Below are 17,391 nucleotides of genomic sequence, written 5' to 3' on the forward strand. Positions count from 1 at the left end.
CTTAACCACCCGCTCTGATGGCTCACTACTGGCCGGGCAGGACAGGTTTTCCAGGGCAAACTCTGCTAGTTGCAGCCACAGATCAAGTTTTGTTGCCCAGAAGTCCAGCCGATCTTCAAGGTGTGTTGGCATGGGGCATGTCAAGGTATGCCACCACATGCTGGTTTAGGTCCTGCTCCATGTCTACCTGCTGCTGATGAATTGCTTCACTATGCGGGTGAAGAAAGCTACTCATCAGCGACTGAAGACTCAGGCTGCTGCTGATGGTTCTGGTACTGCTCCTGCCACCCCAACCCTCCCCAGCAGCCAAGGCAGTGGAAGGTGATCACAGAGGGCCCTCGATCACCTTCAGACCTGCGAGAGGATGGACGATGGCACCGATGCATCGGCCAACTGACTACATAGGATGCTTCTGTAGTAGGTCACTTTATCCTCCCTCTCAGTGGGTGTAAAAAAAGGCCCCTATTTTGTGGCGGTAGCGAGGGTCCAATAAGGTGGAGATCCAGAAGTCCTCCCGCTGCCGAATTGTGACAATTCGGCTGTCACTACGCAAACAAGTGAGCATGCATCTTGCCATTTGTGCAAGTGACTCGGAGGGACTCCCTGCCTCCATCTCCACTGCATACTGCCATGGTGTGTCTGGGTCCTCTGTCTCGCCTTCCTCATAACGCTCTAGCTCCTCTGGCTGCTCCTGCTCCTCCTGTCCTGTCAGATTACTAGAAAAACTGTGCATTTGGCGAAACCTAAACTGTGCTTTACTGTGCCCCTCCTCCTCCAGTTCAGCCCCCACAGGGCTCATGTGGCTGTGAGATGTAGGCGCCACGTCTCCAGTGTCCTGACCAGCCATCGTTTCCAACACGTGTTGTAGTAAATGAAGGAATGACGTTGTTTATCCCATAATCCTGGCGACTTACTTATAATGTGGCTTCCTCAAGGGGCCTGAGCGAATGGCAGGTGTCACCTATGAGCTACCACTGGTTCACATTGAAGTTACACAGGGAGTACCCCTATCCGCTTGGATCATCAAGAAATCGGTGATGGATTTTCTATGTTCGTACACTCAGTCCAACATAAGGAGGGTGGAATTCCAATGAGTGGCAACATCACAAATTAGACTATGTTGGGGATACTGTTCTGATGCTGCAGCTCAAGGAGAGTGTGCTTTGTGGTGTACGAGTGGCTAAAGTGCATGCAAAGTTTCCTTCCAATTGTTAGGATGTCTTGCAAATGGGGGGAACACTTCAGGAACTGCTTCACAGCCAGATTGAACACGTGTGCCATGCAGGGTGCATGGCTAAGCCTTCCCAGTTGCAGTGCATGCAAGATGTTCTTCCTGTTGTCAGTCACCCTGGTTCCCTTTTCCAGTTTTCATGGAGTAAGCCATGCTCCAAATTCTGTATGAATGACTTTTAGCAGTTCCTCCCCTGTGTGACTCTGTTCGCCAAGACAAATAATGTGAAGAGCAGCGTGACACCGCCGTGCCCTGCAGACATGGTATGCTGAAGTGCCACTGAGCAGTGGAGGCTGAGGACACGGTGGAGGATGAGGAGACTGAGTCGCACACTGTCACAGGACCAGCGGCCTGAGAGTGTGGAGGTGGAAGCGGCGTGACCAGTCCAAGTTGCTGCTGTGGCTATGCAGGAACCACATTCACCCAGAGGGCTGTAAAGGACATGTATTGTCCCTAACCGTAGTTACAGCTCCACACATTGGCGCTGCTATGCACTTTGGTACACACCGACAGGCTCAAGCACTGGCCCACCTACTGTTTAAAAAAAATTGTGCAGGGCTAGTACTGCCTTCTTTGCAAAAAAATTACAGCTCTGGAATCTCCACCTCGGCCCGGCACAAGCCATCAGTTCTCTGAAAGGTGCAGAGTCCACCGCTTGAAAGGGAGGGACTGCAGCACCAGCAACTTGGACAGGAGCACATTCAGCTTCTGCGCCATTGGCTGAGTGGGATCATACTGTTGTTTCTTGGACATGGCTTCGCCGATGGATTGTTGGCGAAATGGCTGACTAAAAATAGGAGGAGCAGGAGCATCTGGAGCGACAGAAGAAGGGTATGACACACAGCTCCCTTTGCCTGAGGTGGTGGAGCCTTGGCTGGCTGAAAGAGAGAGCGGCGTGCCACTGGGGGGGGGGGTGCAGCAGGCTGGACCACTACATCGGAGCCACGGTTCTCCCAGGTAGCTTTATGGTGGCAAAGCATATGTTGCTGCAGGGCCGTGGTGCCAACATCGGGACCCTGGCCACACTTCACGTTCTGCCGACATCTCCTGCATGAGGCTTTGTGAACCTTCTCCGGATGCTTGATGAAAAGCTGCCACACTGCCGAGTAATTGATTTTCCCACCAACAGCGCGCACTAATTGACTGCTACTCCCGCCGTCTCCAGGAACCCCAATTCCACTACCTCCCGGGAAGGTGGGCTGCCGCAAAGCAGGTGGTCTCCGCCGGGCACGTTTGGCTCCAGAATTTACACTTCTACTACCATGTTGACTGCCAACCATGCTAACACCTTGCTGGCTCAGCTGCTGCCTCCTGGCAACCTGCAACTCTCTTCTCCTGATGATGATGAAGCCCCTTCTGCACCCGGCTCCCAATTGCGATCAGCTTCATCATCATCATCAACAAGTGTCTGCATGTCACTGATGTCCTCCTCAGGTTCCTCAACAGTGTCTGCTTCAGGACCCTTGCAACACCGCCTCCCACGTCACTCTCCTCATCATTACTTGCCCGCCTAGCGGAGAAAGCAACAGATGTCTCATCCACTTGTTGGCTGGGCAGTGGCTTCTGAATGTCCACTTTTAGATCGTCCTCAGTGAATAGTGGAGCTGAACCCACAGCATAAGATACTTCTGTAGGGGAGGGAACAGCATAGGACAGAGGCAATGGGAGGACAGGGACCGCTCCCGGGCCATGTCAACTGAGGGTTGTGTCTGAGGAACCCACCGACTGATAACTGAGGGTATCAGATGTCACTTGTGATGAAGTGGATGACCGTGTTAACCAATCAATGAGGGCAGATGGTTTGCTGGTCGAGACAAGACCGCTAGCTGATACCGGGAGCTCAGGCCTCTCGCTTCGACTCCTGCTGCTACTCGCCCCTAGTCTGCTGCGAACTCTGTCTGATGAATTTAGGCCTCTGCCACTCCTTTGTGCACGTCCTGGCACTTCTCTGCATGACATACTTAGTGCGCATATGAGGGGAGTACAATACGCTTCACTACGCTTAAAACAGCATTTGTCTAGAATAGTGTTGAGCGGCATAGGCCATATTCGAATTCGCGAATTATCGCGAATATATGGACGAATATTCGTCATATATTCACATATTTGTATTATTCTCGTTTTATTTTCGCATACGCGAAAATTCGCGCAATGCGAAAATTAACATATGTGAAAATTAGCATATACAAAAATTAACATAACAGAAAATTTGCATATGCGAAAATTAGCATATGCTAATTTTCGCATTTGCGAAAATTTGCACGCCGGTCTCACGCAATAGTATTAGAGCCTTCTTTACACCACACAAGCTGGAAGCAGAAAGGGATGATCACTATGATGTGTACTGTGAAAAAGAAAAAAAACGAATATTCGTAATTACGAATATATAGTGCTATATTCGCGAATATTCGCAAAATTCGCGAATAAAATTCGCATTGAGAATATTCGCGAGCAACACTAGTCTAGAACAGCATCAGGTGTGTACTTTTGCCTGGACTTTCACAGTATCTAAGCCCTTCAAAGATTAACAGGTACAAAACAGTACACTACTTAGATGTAGGTATGTGGTATGCACTTATGAGGGCAGGGAAATGCGATTTAGTACGCTTATTAAACATATTGGAGTAAAACACCAGCCGGTGATTACTTTTGGCTGTCCTTTCACTGTATGTAGGCCCTTGACAGATTAACAGGCACACAATAGTACACCACTTAGATTTAGGTATGTGGTATGCACTTATGAGGGCAGAAAATGTGGTACAGTACGCTTAAAAAACATATTTTAGCAAAACACCAGCTGGTGATTACTTTTGCCTGGACTTTCAAAGTACTTAGGCCCTTGACAGATTAACAGGTACAAAATAGTACACTACTTAGAGGTAGTTATGTGTTATGCACTTATGAGGGCAGAAAAATGCAGTACAGTACGCTTAATAGACATATTTGAGTAAAACACCAGCTGCTGATTACTTTTGGCTGTCCTTTCACAGTATGTAAGCCCTTGACAGATTAACAGCAGAAAAATGCAGGACAGTACGCTTAAAAAATACGTATTTTAGTAAAACACCAGCTAGTGATTTATTTTCACTGGACTTCCACAGTATCTAGGCCCTTGACAGATTAACAGGTACAAAATAGTACACTACATAGATGTAGGTATGTGGTATGCACTTATGAGGGCAGAAAAATGCATTACTGTACACTTCAAAAATAATTTAAGTAAAACACCAGCCGGTGATTACTTTTGGCTGTCCTTTCATAGAATGTAGGCCCTTGACAGATTAACAGGCACAAAATAGTACACCACTTAGATGTAGGTATGTGGTATGCACTTATGAGGGCAGAAAAATGCGTTACAGTACGCTTAAAAAAACTTATTTTAGTAAAACACCAGCTGCTGATTACATTTGCCTGGACTTTCACAGTATCCATGCCATTGACAGATTAACAGGTACAGAAATAGTACACTACTTAGATGTAGGTATGTGGTATGCACGTATGAGGGCAGAAAAATGTGCTACAGTGCACTTAATAAATGCTTAAAAAAAAGTATTTTTGCACAACACCAGCAAAACACAACAGGGCTGCAGCACGAAAAATGCTGTGAAATAAACACAACATTTCACTCTGTCAAAGACTATTAGGAATGGACTGCTGGGTATTATACCGTCTACAGACTAGTATAACCAGCAGATGATTTGTTGTGGAACAAAGTCACAGGATTGCTCAGAAAAATTATTCCTGTCTCCTCTGCTAAGGTTTAATAAGTTGAGGCAGCTTGTTGAAATGTATGAGGCAACACACAGCTATCTGCCCCTCCCTGTAATACAATGCTGAAAAGAGTAACTGGGATGTTAATGGCTGCAGTAAAAATCCTTTTCAGTGAAAAAAAAAACCACTGCTTTCTGTCCACAAGAATGCTGATGTGACTAGGATGTGAAATGTTGCTGGAATGAGCTTTTCTGTGTAACACACACACAGCAAGACATCACAGGGGTGACTGGTTGCTGATAGGCTGCATCCTGCATGTGATTCAGGGTCATCCCGCCTACTTCCCCTCCCGCCTTGCCTTTCCGCCTTCTCAGCATTCCTTGCCCCATGTACTGACATGTGGATCCACCATTTTAGATGCTCTGGAGCCTGGAGCGCAGTAAATGGAGTTTTGATGAAATGATTTGCATGATAGAACAGCGGCGATATTCGCATTCATTGCAAATCGAATATTTCATGAAATTCGTAATTAATTCGGGTTCATCAGCTTCGATTCGCTCATCTCTGCAAACAACAGACAAAAAACACATCAGACATCAAATGGTTTACTTTTTATTTTCTAAAACTCCATTGAACAACATCATTAAGCAAGCAATACATAGAAATTGCAGAATATTAGAACAGGATGAAGACTTAGTGAAAATAACAAAAAATAAGCCATTAATCACGTTTAAACACAATCACACAATAGCAGATTAAAAAAGAACAAAACAAAAAGGAAGTAAAAACGCATGAAAAACATAACACAAGGTTAACTAACCCTTTACCTTCCGGTAATCATGCATGTGGGCAATGCGACTACTGCCCGCAGAACATGAAGGTTAATGCACTCACTTTAGTGGGAAGGGATATTAAGTTACAACAATTTATTATGTGCAAAAGCACATACCGTATATACTCGAGTATAAGCCGACCCGAATATAAGCCGAGGCCCCTAATTTCACCCCAAAATCCCAGGAAAAGTTATTGACTCGAGTATAAGCCTAGGGTGGGAAATACATCATCCCCCCTGTCATCATCCAGACCCTCATCATCATCGCCCTGTCATCACCCCCCCTTCATCATCACCGCCTGTCATCATCCCCCTTCATCATCACCGCCTGTCATCATACCACACCCCCCCTTCATCATCCCCTTGTCATCACCCCCTTGTCATCATCCCCTTGTCATCATCTCCACCCCCCTTCATCATCCCCTTGTCATCATCCTCTTGTGAACTATCCGCCCTCAGTGGTCTTCAACCTGCGGACCTCCAGAGGTTTCAAAACTACAACCCCCAGCAAGCCCGGGCAGCCATCGGCTGTCCGGGCTTGCTGGGAGTTGTAGTTTTGAAACCTCTGGAGGTCCGCAGGTTGAAGACCACTGCGGCCTTCGGCATCATCCAGCCCCCTCTCACCCCCTTTAGTTCTGTACTCACCTCCGCTCGGCGCTGGTCCGGTGCTGCAGGACTGTTCGGTGGGGAGGTCGTCCGGTGGGATTGTGGTTCCGGGCAGCTATCTTCTCCACGGTTCGAGCCCGGAATAGAGGCGTTGCCTTGACGATGACGCAGAAGGACGTTGGTAATGAACGTACCTCTGCGTCGTCGTCAAGGCAACGTGATTATTCTGGGGCCGGGCCCGAAGCGCGGAGAAGAGGCCCCCGGTGAAGATAGCAGCCCGGAACCACTATCCCACCGGATGACCTCCCCACCGGACAGTCCTGCAGCACCGGCCGAGCGGAGGTGAGTACAGAACTAAAGGGGGTGAGAGGGGGCTGGATGATGTCGAAGGCCGCAGTGGTCTTCAACCTGCGGACCTCCAGAGGTTTCAAAACTACAACTCCCAGCAAGCCTGGACAGCCGATGGCTGCCCGGGCTTGCTGGGAGTTGTAGTTTTGAAACCTCTGGAGGTCCGCAGGTTGAAGACCACTGAGGGCGGAGAGTTCACTCGAGTATAAGCCGAGGGGGGTGTTTTCAGCATGAAAAATCGTGCTGAAAAACTCGGCTTATACTCGAGTATATAGGGTATGTTGTATATTGTATATGTTGCCCATGCAGATATTTTTACATCGGGAAGACCAAAAGACAGATGTTCTCTAGATTTCATCAACATCTTTATTCTCTAAAAACAGGCAAAGGTGTCCCTAAGGGTACCTTATGAGTCAAGACTTCCTTAACTTTACTTACTGCACATAACACACCTTCTCTTCTACTCCCAGCTGATTTATTATCATTTACGCCTCTTCCCTCCCTCAGCAAAGTGGACTCTGTCTGACAACTTCTCTAACTCAGCTCCTGCATCTTAAAACCTTCACTGAAGCTCATCTCCAGTTTCTGTTGACACCTCAATGACTTAACTTCCTTCAAGTGCATATAGTCCAGGGCATGTGCTGGATCAAGAGGGCCTTTCTCTCCAGAGCTGTGTCCCAATTATGCATCTCCTACTATTATTTCCCCTTGTCCCCTTGATCCCTCTTTATCTTTTCTCTTGGGAATCCGAATTGTACCTCACACTATCTGAGAAAGAGGAGACAACAGTCTTGCACAACTCCCATGGTTTCTCAAGGGGTGTTTAAAATTTGAAAAACAAACATCAGATTGCTTATGCCCTGGTATAAGACCCCTTAATTGCTGCATCACCTTGGTCTGTCTAATTCAAAGCTGTACTGGTGCTCCCACAAAGATACAAGCACTCTGTTGCTTCTCTGGTGGCACTGCTGCCTGATTCAACCCTTCTGGACGGAAATTAAACAATCAATTAACAAGGTTTGTTCCACCAATGCCCAATTTAAACTTCACCATACCACTCATTGCTTTGCCCTCCCCATGTCCAATTTCAGACTAAGCACTTACTTCTAATCCCCATGTTTACCGCAGCTAAACTACTCATACACTTGCTGTGGCTCAGTACGTCAAACCCCTCTGTACCACAAAGTCAACCAAATCTGCCAGTTGGAGTCGCTGACAAGTTTGCCTGTCATGGGCTTCCTTGATCGCTTCTAGACATTATCTGATTCCTGACAACACTGTGGACTCTCCTGCTCGTACCACCTTTCTTCTGTCTGATAAGACTATTATTCTACACCTGGACTCTTGCCTTGCACGGAACCACCTTTCATTATAACTCTGGATATCCTCCTCATCTGCTTCTACTTATAAATGACTTTTCATTGATAACATCATGTGGCCTTTCCTATACCATCTTGCTCCATTATTAAGCTCTACTTACCTTTTATTATGCACTTCCCAATGCTACCTGGCATTTTTGTTGCACCTATTAACATGTGCCTGACCAAACAAACGCCCCCCCCCCCCCCCCCGTCCAACTTCCCCTCTTGCATTTTCAAATTGTTTTACATTTGTTTCCAGGCTTATTGGATATTGTGTATTGTTTATTTGTGTACTTGATTTGTTCAATAAAAACAGATTTAACAAAAAAAATGAGTGTTAGCTATTTAAAAGTAATGATGAAATAATTGTAAAGGAAGATGAAGAGAAAGCAAATATATCCAACATTTCCCCCCTTCAATGAAATGCAGAGGGATAGGTTAAACTTTTGATTACACAATGCTTGTGTAAAACAGAGAGAAGTGCAGCACTTACATATAATGCCCCCATCATGCACCCCGCCCCATCATCCACCAGCAACCCCTCCATTCACCCTACCTCGAGTGGTAATAGCATGAGCTGATGGATGATGGGGGTGCTACTTCTGGGGGTTCCCCACATTAGATAGGCAGCAGGTTCCCCATATTAGGTAGGTAGCAAGTTCCCCACATTAGGTAGGCAGCAAGTTCCCCACATTAGGTAGGCAGCAGGTTCCCCACATTAGGTAGTAGCAGGTTCCCCACATTAGGTAGAAGCAGGTTCCCCACATTAGGTAGTAGTAGTTTCCCCACATTAGGTAGAAGCTGGTTCCCCACATTAGGTAGAAGCAGGTTCCCCACATTAGGTAGTAGCAGGTTCCCCACATTAGGTAGTAGCAGGTTCCCCACATTAGGTAGTACCAGTTTCCCAACATTAGGTAGTAGCAGGTTCCCCACATTAGGTAGTACCAGTTTCCCAACATTAGGTAGTAGCAGGTTCCCCACAGATAGAAGCAGGTTCCCCACATTAGATAGTACCAGGTTCCCAACATTAGTTAGAAGCAGGTTCCCCACATTAGGTAGTAGCAGGTTCCCCACATTAGGTAGTACCAGTTTCCCAACATTAGGTATTAGCAGGTTCCCCACATTAGGTAGTACCAGTTTCCCCACATTAGGTAGTAGCAGGTTCCCTACAGGTAGAAGCAGGTTCCCCACATTAGGTAGTACCAGGTTCCCAACATTAGGTAGAAGCAGGTTCCCCACATTAAGTAGAAGCAGGTTCCCCACATTAGGTAGAGGCAGGTTCCTCACACTAGGTAGTAGCAGGTTCCCCACATTAGGTATAAGCAGGTTCCCACATTAGCTAGAAGCAGGTTCCCCACATTAGGTAGAAGCAGGTTCCCCACATTAGGTAGAAGCAGGTTTCCCACATTAGGTAGAAGCTGGTTCCCCACATTAGGTAGAAGCAGGTTCCCACATTAGGTAGAAGCAGATTCCCCACATTAGGTAGAAGCAGGTTCCCCACATTAGGTAGCATTGTCATTTCCCCTGCCCCCCACCCGACTCTCATACACAGACACACACAAAGACACACACATGCTCACACACACACGGACAGACACCCACACATGCAGACACACATAGACACATTTAGCTGTCCTGCGCTGCACTTCTCCTCTCCGGCGGCGGCCTGAGGAGTGACGTCACTGACGTCCTCCTGTGCGGGTCTGCGGAGGGGCATCACATACGTGATGTCCCTCATCAGACTGGGGCCGCCCAGCCAACTGGAGAGGCGGAGGAGGGCAGGGTAAGTGAAGCCTTCCGGCATTTAGTGCTGCTTGCCCGAAGCAGGGCTAAATGCCTGAAGAAGTTACCTACCGATGCCTGGAACCGCATGTCACGGGCATCAGGCAATACAAATTACATATACCTGGTGCAGGCCACAAACTTTTGTTCTGCGGACCGGGAGTTTGAGACCCCTGATCTAAAGTGATATGCTTGAAGTCACTAACACTGGGGTTATAGACAATAAAGTAATAGCACCTGAATCAGGAAGAACCACAGCAAACACCATAGGGGGACATTTATCAATGTATTTAGAGCCTTTTTTTTTTTTTTTGCTTACTCTGAGCACACAAAAAGTCGCACATTTTTGTGTGATTTTTTTGGGTAAGCAAAAAGTTACAAACAGCCTTACCTAAGCAAATTTCAGTTTTTCCTTTGCAGTGGTCATGAATTTATGATGTGCGGAAGGTCGCACGTAGGGAAAAAGAACTATTGCAAAACCCTTACAAAAAGTTGCAAGTCTGCTCCAGGTCTGACCTACAGTACAAAACTCCCGTATGTGATAAAAATCACAAAAAAGTCTCACAAAAGTCTCAGCTGCAACTTTTCTTTCTTTTGAAAAAGAAATGCCTTCAGAACTTGCTTACCAAAGCAAAAATGATAAATATCCCCCATAATGAGCAATGTACAGAGCAGACCAAAATACATAACCCCAACATGTCAGTACTGGGTCCACTTATCTTCAATATGTTTATTAATGCCCTTGTAGAGGGATTACAGGGTGGAATTTTAATATTTGCAGATGACACTAAATTCGGTATGGTGATCACCACAGAGGAAGATAATATAATATTACAGAGGCATCTGGGGAAGCTGGAGGCTTGGGCACAGACAAGGCAAATATGTATTATGTGCTATAAGACATTAGGTAAAACTACTACCGAAAAGGACTTCTGGTGGGCAGTAAGCTTAACTTTACTGGCCATTCAGCGGCTGCAAAGTCATGGGAAGTATCAAAAGAGACATAGAGACTTGTGATAAGAACATAGTCTTGCCCCTATATAAATCACTAGCCAGACCACATATGGAGTATCGTATCCAATTTTTGGCATCTGTATGTAACAAAGACATGGCTGAGCCGGAGAGGATGCAGAGGAGGGTAGCCAAGGTAACTAAAGGTATTGGAGTATTATAGTACCAAGGCAGGTAATCAAGCTTGGAGTTATTTAGTTTGGATAAAAAAAGTCTTAGGGGCTAGAAAACTAGCCTTGTTGCTGATAACAACAAAATTACTAAGCTATTAAAGTTAACCTTAGCTGATTTTCTTCTTTTCATTGCTGAATATCCTGAACTTCATAGTAATGATCCTAATGGTCTGGAAGAATAACACCACCCTCAGAATGTAGACGACTTTTAAATATAGGGAAAATGTTCAACAACCATTTTTGCTTAATGTGAAATTTTCAATCACTGGTTAAACAGTATACATTTGGAAAGGCAGAACTTTTCTTACCTAAAGTCAGCATTTTTTCAATATTTGACATTGACCTCAATAATGTATATAATAGTGACAATTTACATAATTTGACAGTAAATTTGCATAGATTTCATGCCTTACCTTTCTACGTGCAGAGAAAATAAACATTATGGCATTGATTAGTCATTTATGTTTACATAAAAACTGCCTTAGTGCCAATAAAAACAAAATTGCAGCGTAATTGTAGTTAAATTGTTCTGTATTATTCAGCGTTCCTTTATTGCATTTATATTTTAACACACTCTATAAAACGTTTCATAAATGTGAAGAATAATAAAGACACTACATACAATGCCAATTAGGAACATTTAAACATATATTTCTTATGTTGCTTTTTCATGTTGCTCTGATCTGTATTCTCTGGAGCTAGTATTCACTCCACTGCCCTATTAAGCACTCCACTGCATTGTTGTACATAAACTTTACAACATTTAGGGGTCATTTATCAAAGCCCTAATCGGCCTATTTTACTGCATTTACTGCATTTCTAAAATGACTTTTGCTGGCATATATGGCTTTATTTGCCTGTAAATTCAGTAGACATTTTATGGTTGTGAGTTGATTGTGGTTTTCTAGGCACACAGTTTACACACTGATTTATGACTTGCGACTTTTGCAAAAGTTGCAAAGTTATTGAAACAGAAATTCCAGCAGGGTCCAGGAAGGTGCACTCTACATCTCTATGAACATTTGCTAGCGTTCATCAAAAGGGCAGGCTACTTGAATGCCGATCAGCTGCGCAAGGCACCATAAGTACGCCGCACTGGCAAAATAAATAAAGTTTCACTTGTTAATAAATGATCCCCTTAACCCTTTAATGATGCAGCCTGTTTTGGCCTTAACTCCTTGATGCAAATGGACGTTCATTAACGTCCATTTGTGGCTCCCGAGGTGTGACACGTGCTCAGCAGGTGAGTGCGCATCATACCTGGTGGTTCACGGTTGCTATAGGCAACCAGGACCCACGGCTAATGCTGGACAAAGCTGATCGGGCTGATGTCCAGCATTAACCCTTTAGATGTGGTGATCAAACTTGATCGCCGTGTCTAAAACGAAAGTAAACATTGCCAGTTAGTTCAGTGGTGCTGTTCGGTACCGCCGCGGTGAAATCATTGCATCCTGAAAAGCTTGCAGGACACAAGGAGGATCCCTATCTTCCTCCTCCCTGCCAAATGACTGCTCCATGCCTGAGATCCAGGCATGAGCAGTAGAGCGGCGATAACACTGTTCAATGCCATGATATTGCATGGCAGTGATCAGTGTAGGAAATCAGCATGTGAAATGTTATAGTGTTAATTAATGAGCTATAACCCCTTCCCTAATTAAAGTTTGAATCACCCCCCTTTTCCCATAAAAAAAAAATATATAAACTATGTAAATAAAAATAAACATATGTGTTATCAATGTGTGCATAAATGTCCAAACTATAAAAATATATTGTTAATTAAACCGCACGGTCAATGGCGTACACGTAAAAAAAAATTCCAAAGTCCTAAATAGCGTATTTTTGACACTTTTTATAGCATAAAAAATTTATAAAAAGTGATCAAAAAGTCCAATCAAAACAAAAATAGTAGCGATAAAAACTTCAGATCATGGCACAAAAAATTAGCTCTCATATCGCCCCTTATATGGAAAAAATAAAATAGTTATAGGGGTCAGAAGAGGACATTTTTCAACATATTAATTTTGGTGCATGTAGTTATAACTTTTTTATTTTTTTTTGTAGTAAAATATAATCAAACCTATATAAATTGGGTATCCTTGCGACCGTATGGACCAACAGAATAAATATAAGGTGCAATTTTTACCAAAACCTGCACTGCGTAAAAATGGAAGACGCTAAAAATTACAAAATGTCTTTTTTTTTTTAATTTCGGCCCACAAAATGTTTTTTCTGGTTTTGCCGTAAATTTTTGTGGTGACATTTTTAGGTGGAAAATTAAAAGCGTTATGATTTTTAGAAAGGGAGGAGGAAAAAACAAAAGTGCAAAAATGAAAAATCGCCAAAGAGGGAAGGGGTTAAAGGGAATCTGTCATCAGTGTCATCTGCACTTACCTATTGGTGCAGGCTGGTAGTGCAGGTGACACTGATGATAATGATACTTACATGTGCACCAAGCCTGCTGCCTGAATAATGAGGATACTGGGAGAATGGAGCAATAGATCGTGGATAGGTAAGTATGATTATGATCTTTGTCAACTGCACTACCAGCCTGTACCTACAAGATAAAGCTGGCAACACTGATAAAAGATTCCTTTTAAGGACAGAGCCAATTTTCATTTTTATGTTTAGTTTTTTCTCCTCCTCGCCTTTTAATAGCCATAATTGTTATAGATTTCCCCCCTTCAGGGCCATATGAGGACTATTTTTTATACAGGACCAATTGTTCTTTGTAATGACTTCAAAAGGCAATGGCTGGGCCAAACAAAAAAAATATATGTGTGGGGCAAACATTGAAAAAAAAGCACACCATTTTTAGGGACTTTCTACGCAGTGCACTTTATGGTTAAAGTACACTGTTATCTTTATTCTGTATGTTCACAGGATTGCAAAAATATCCAATTTATATAGGTTTTGTTTTGTTGTACAACTATTAAATTATTTTGTAAAAAAAAAAAATATAAAAAAAAAATAATGTGCTTAAGATTGTTCTCTTCTAAGCCCTATAAAATGTATTTTTCCATGTATGGGGATGTATAAGGGCTCATTTTGCTCTGTTTTAGTTTTTATTGGTTTCATTTTTGTTTTGATTAGTCTTTTTAACAGCTTTTTATTCAATTCTTCTGGTATATGACATAACCAAAGATAAGCAATTCTGGACTTCACCAGGGGTTACATTTACATTCATATTTTTATAGTTTTTGGGCACTGTTATACCAAGTACGTTTATTTTCATTCACATTATTTTATTTAAAAAATGGGAAAATGAGGGAAGATTGTTTAAAAATGTTATTATGAATTTGTTATGAATTTTTATTCACTTTTTTCACTTTTTCATACGGGACTATTACATGCAATCTCTGATTGCAAACACAGTTCAATGCTATGTCAGAGCATTACTTTGATCAGTATTAACAATGCTCTGCTTTTGCTTCCTGCATAGACCATTAACACTTTATGAGGTAAATAGCTGTGGTTTCATGTTGACGTTAATCTATGATATTGGGTGGAAAAGGTTTAAAGCATATCTTTCATTTCAGGTGAATTTTCAGGATAAGCTTCACTGTATGCATGTGTATATAAGGAGCAGAACTATTTCTGGCTATTATTAAACATTTAAATAGTATTTTTCTTGAGATTTTTGCTCTATTGGTTTTATCTATAATTTTCAGTTCTCCCAGAGCTAGTGGGCAGAACAGTCATGCACTGCACAAGCACACAGAGGAGGAGATTGTGCACATCTATCATTCTGTGTACAGTCTAAACAGCAGCAGCAGCCTTGAAGGGATGATTAACCAGCAGTGAACAGCCAGAACTATGTATATAGTCCTGGGGTAATATATCATTCTTACAGAGGTGTCTCTTTATCTCTGTCTCTTTGCAGCTTGCGTGTTCTCACATGCACCCCCTCCCCATCTCCCTCCTCCACTTCTTCCATCTCCCTCCTTTCCCCCTTCCATAGACCTATATAGCTTTAATTCGATCCCTAAGCGAGCTGCAGGACAGAAACACAGATGAAGTTTAGTGGGGAGTAGGAGGAGGGGGGAGGAATCTTAATAACAGGAGAAAGAAGCATTTGTGTCTTCTAAGATATATTACTCAGTTTTGTACATTCACTTGTACTATTGATCTTTGCAAAGTTATTATTATTATTTTTTAAACAGGGCATGCTTAAAGGGGTTTTCCTATCTGAGTAAGTTATTTCCTATTTTCAGGACAGGGATTAACAAGATCATCAGTAGGGGTCTGATTGCTAGGACCACCATGGTATTGAGAAAAAAATTGTCATTTTGTTGAATTGAACACGCCACGTGTGTACCACTCAGAGGTCCCTTTGTTTTCTATGGATAGCCGAATATTGGTTGGCAATGTTTCGGAATCTGATCGGAATCAGTTACTTTTCTTTTTTTTCTTCATCTGGCCTGGACCATCATGAAGAATTCTCCAGCTACAACTTATCTTTGCGGAATCTGCCACATAAACATTTTAGACATGTTACAGCACAATTCTCATGTGCATTGATGGCCGTCGCGCTCCCTTCCCATAGACTTTCGTTGTGGGGGTGGGCGTGACGTAATGAGGGGCGGCCCTGAACACGGAAGCCCGCACACAGCGCTCGGAACAATAAAACTTCCGGACGCTGGGGAGCGGAGCTCCGGAAGCAGGGCGGCGGAGTACCCTTTTAAAGCAAGCCACCTCCCATTGCCCCATATAACAGGCCCCTCACATTGCCTCAATTTTCCTTCACATTCCCCTCAATTTTCTTCACATTGTCACCATATGTCCTCACATTACCCCATATATTCCCTGACATTGCCCGCCCCATAAATAGCCGTCCCCCTTACATACATTGCCCCCCATATATAGCAGGCCTTTAACATACAATGCCACCATATTCCTCACATTGCCCCTCACATAAATTTTCACCATATTTATCACATTTCCCTCTCATATGCATTGCCACCAATTAACCTCTCAATCATAGACTTGTCAATCTGACTCCGGACGTGAGGTGAGTCAGTATGTGATAATTAAAGGGTACGGATAGCGGACCACAGTGCCGCTGCTGCACGCTCCTCCTTGGCAGGACTGATAAAAGGTTCTACCCTGCATAAAGAATGAATGTAGCACTGGCTTTGATTGAGCAGTGCACTCTCTTCATTAACCCCTTCAGGACCAAGCCCATTTTGGCCTTAAGGACCAGAGCGTTTTTTGCACATCTGACCACTGTCACTTTAAACATTAATAACTCTGGAATGCTTTTAGTTATCATTCTGATTCCGAGATTGTTTTTTCGTGACATATTCTACTTTAACATGGTGGTAAATTTTTGTGGTAACTTGCATCCTTTCCTTGTGAAAAATCCTAAAATTTGATGAAAAATTTGAAAATTTTGCATTTTTCTAACTTTGAAGCTCTCTGCTTGTAAGGAAAATGTATATTACAAATAAAAAATGTTTTTGGATTCACATATACAATATGTCTACTTTATGTCTGCATCATAAAAGTGACGAGTTTTTACTTTTGGAAGACACCAGAGGGCTTCAAAGTTTAGCAGCAATTTTCCAATTTTTCACAAAATTTTCAAACTCACTATTTTTCAGGGACCAGTTCAGGTTTGAAGTGGATTTGAAGGGTCTTCTTATTAGAAATACCCCACAAAAGACCCCATTATAAAAACTGCACCCCCCAAAGTATTCAAAATGACATTCAGTCATCATTTTAACCCTTTAGGTGTTTCACAGGAATAGAAGCAAAGTGAAGGAGAAAATTCACAATCTTCATTTTTTACACTCGCATGTTCTTGTAGACCCAATTTTTAAATTTTTACAAGGGGTAAAAGGAGAAAATGTATACTTATATTTGTAGCCCAATTTCTCTCGAGTAAGCACATACCTCATATGTCTATGTAAAGTGTTCGTCGGGCGCAGTAGAGGGCTCAGAAGGGAAAGAGCGATAAGGGGATTTTGGAGAGTACGTTTTTCTGAAATGTTTTTTGGCGGCATGTTGCATTTAGGAAGCCCTTATGGTGCCAGAACAGCAAAAAACCCTCACATGGCATACCATTTTGGAAACTAGACCCCTTGAGGTACGTAACAAGGAATAAAGTGAGCCTTAATACCCCACAGGTGTTTCACGACTTTTGCATATGTAAAAAAAAATTATTTTTTTTCACTAAAATGTGTGTTTCCCCCCAAATTTCACATTTTTCCAAGGGTTAATAGCAGGAAATACCCCCCAATATTTGTAACCCCTTCTCTTCTGAGTATGGAGGTACCCCATAAGTTGACCTGAAGTGCACTATGGGTGAACTACAATGCTCAGAAGAGAAGGAGTCAT

Source organism: Hyla sarda, chromosome 1, assembly GCF_029499605.1.
Source record: "Hyla sarda isolate aHylSar1 chromosome 1, aHylSar1.hap1, whole genome shotgun sequence".
NCBI lineage: Eukaryota > Metazoa > Chordata > Amphibia > Anura > Hylidae > Hyla > Hyla sarda.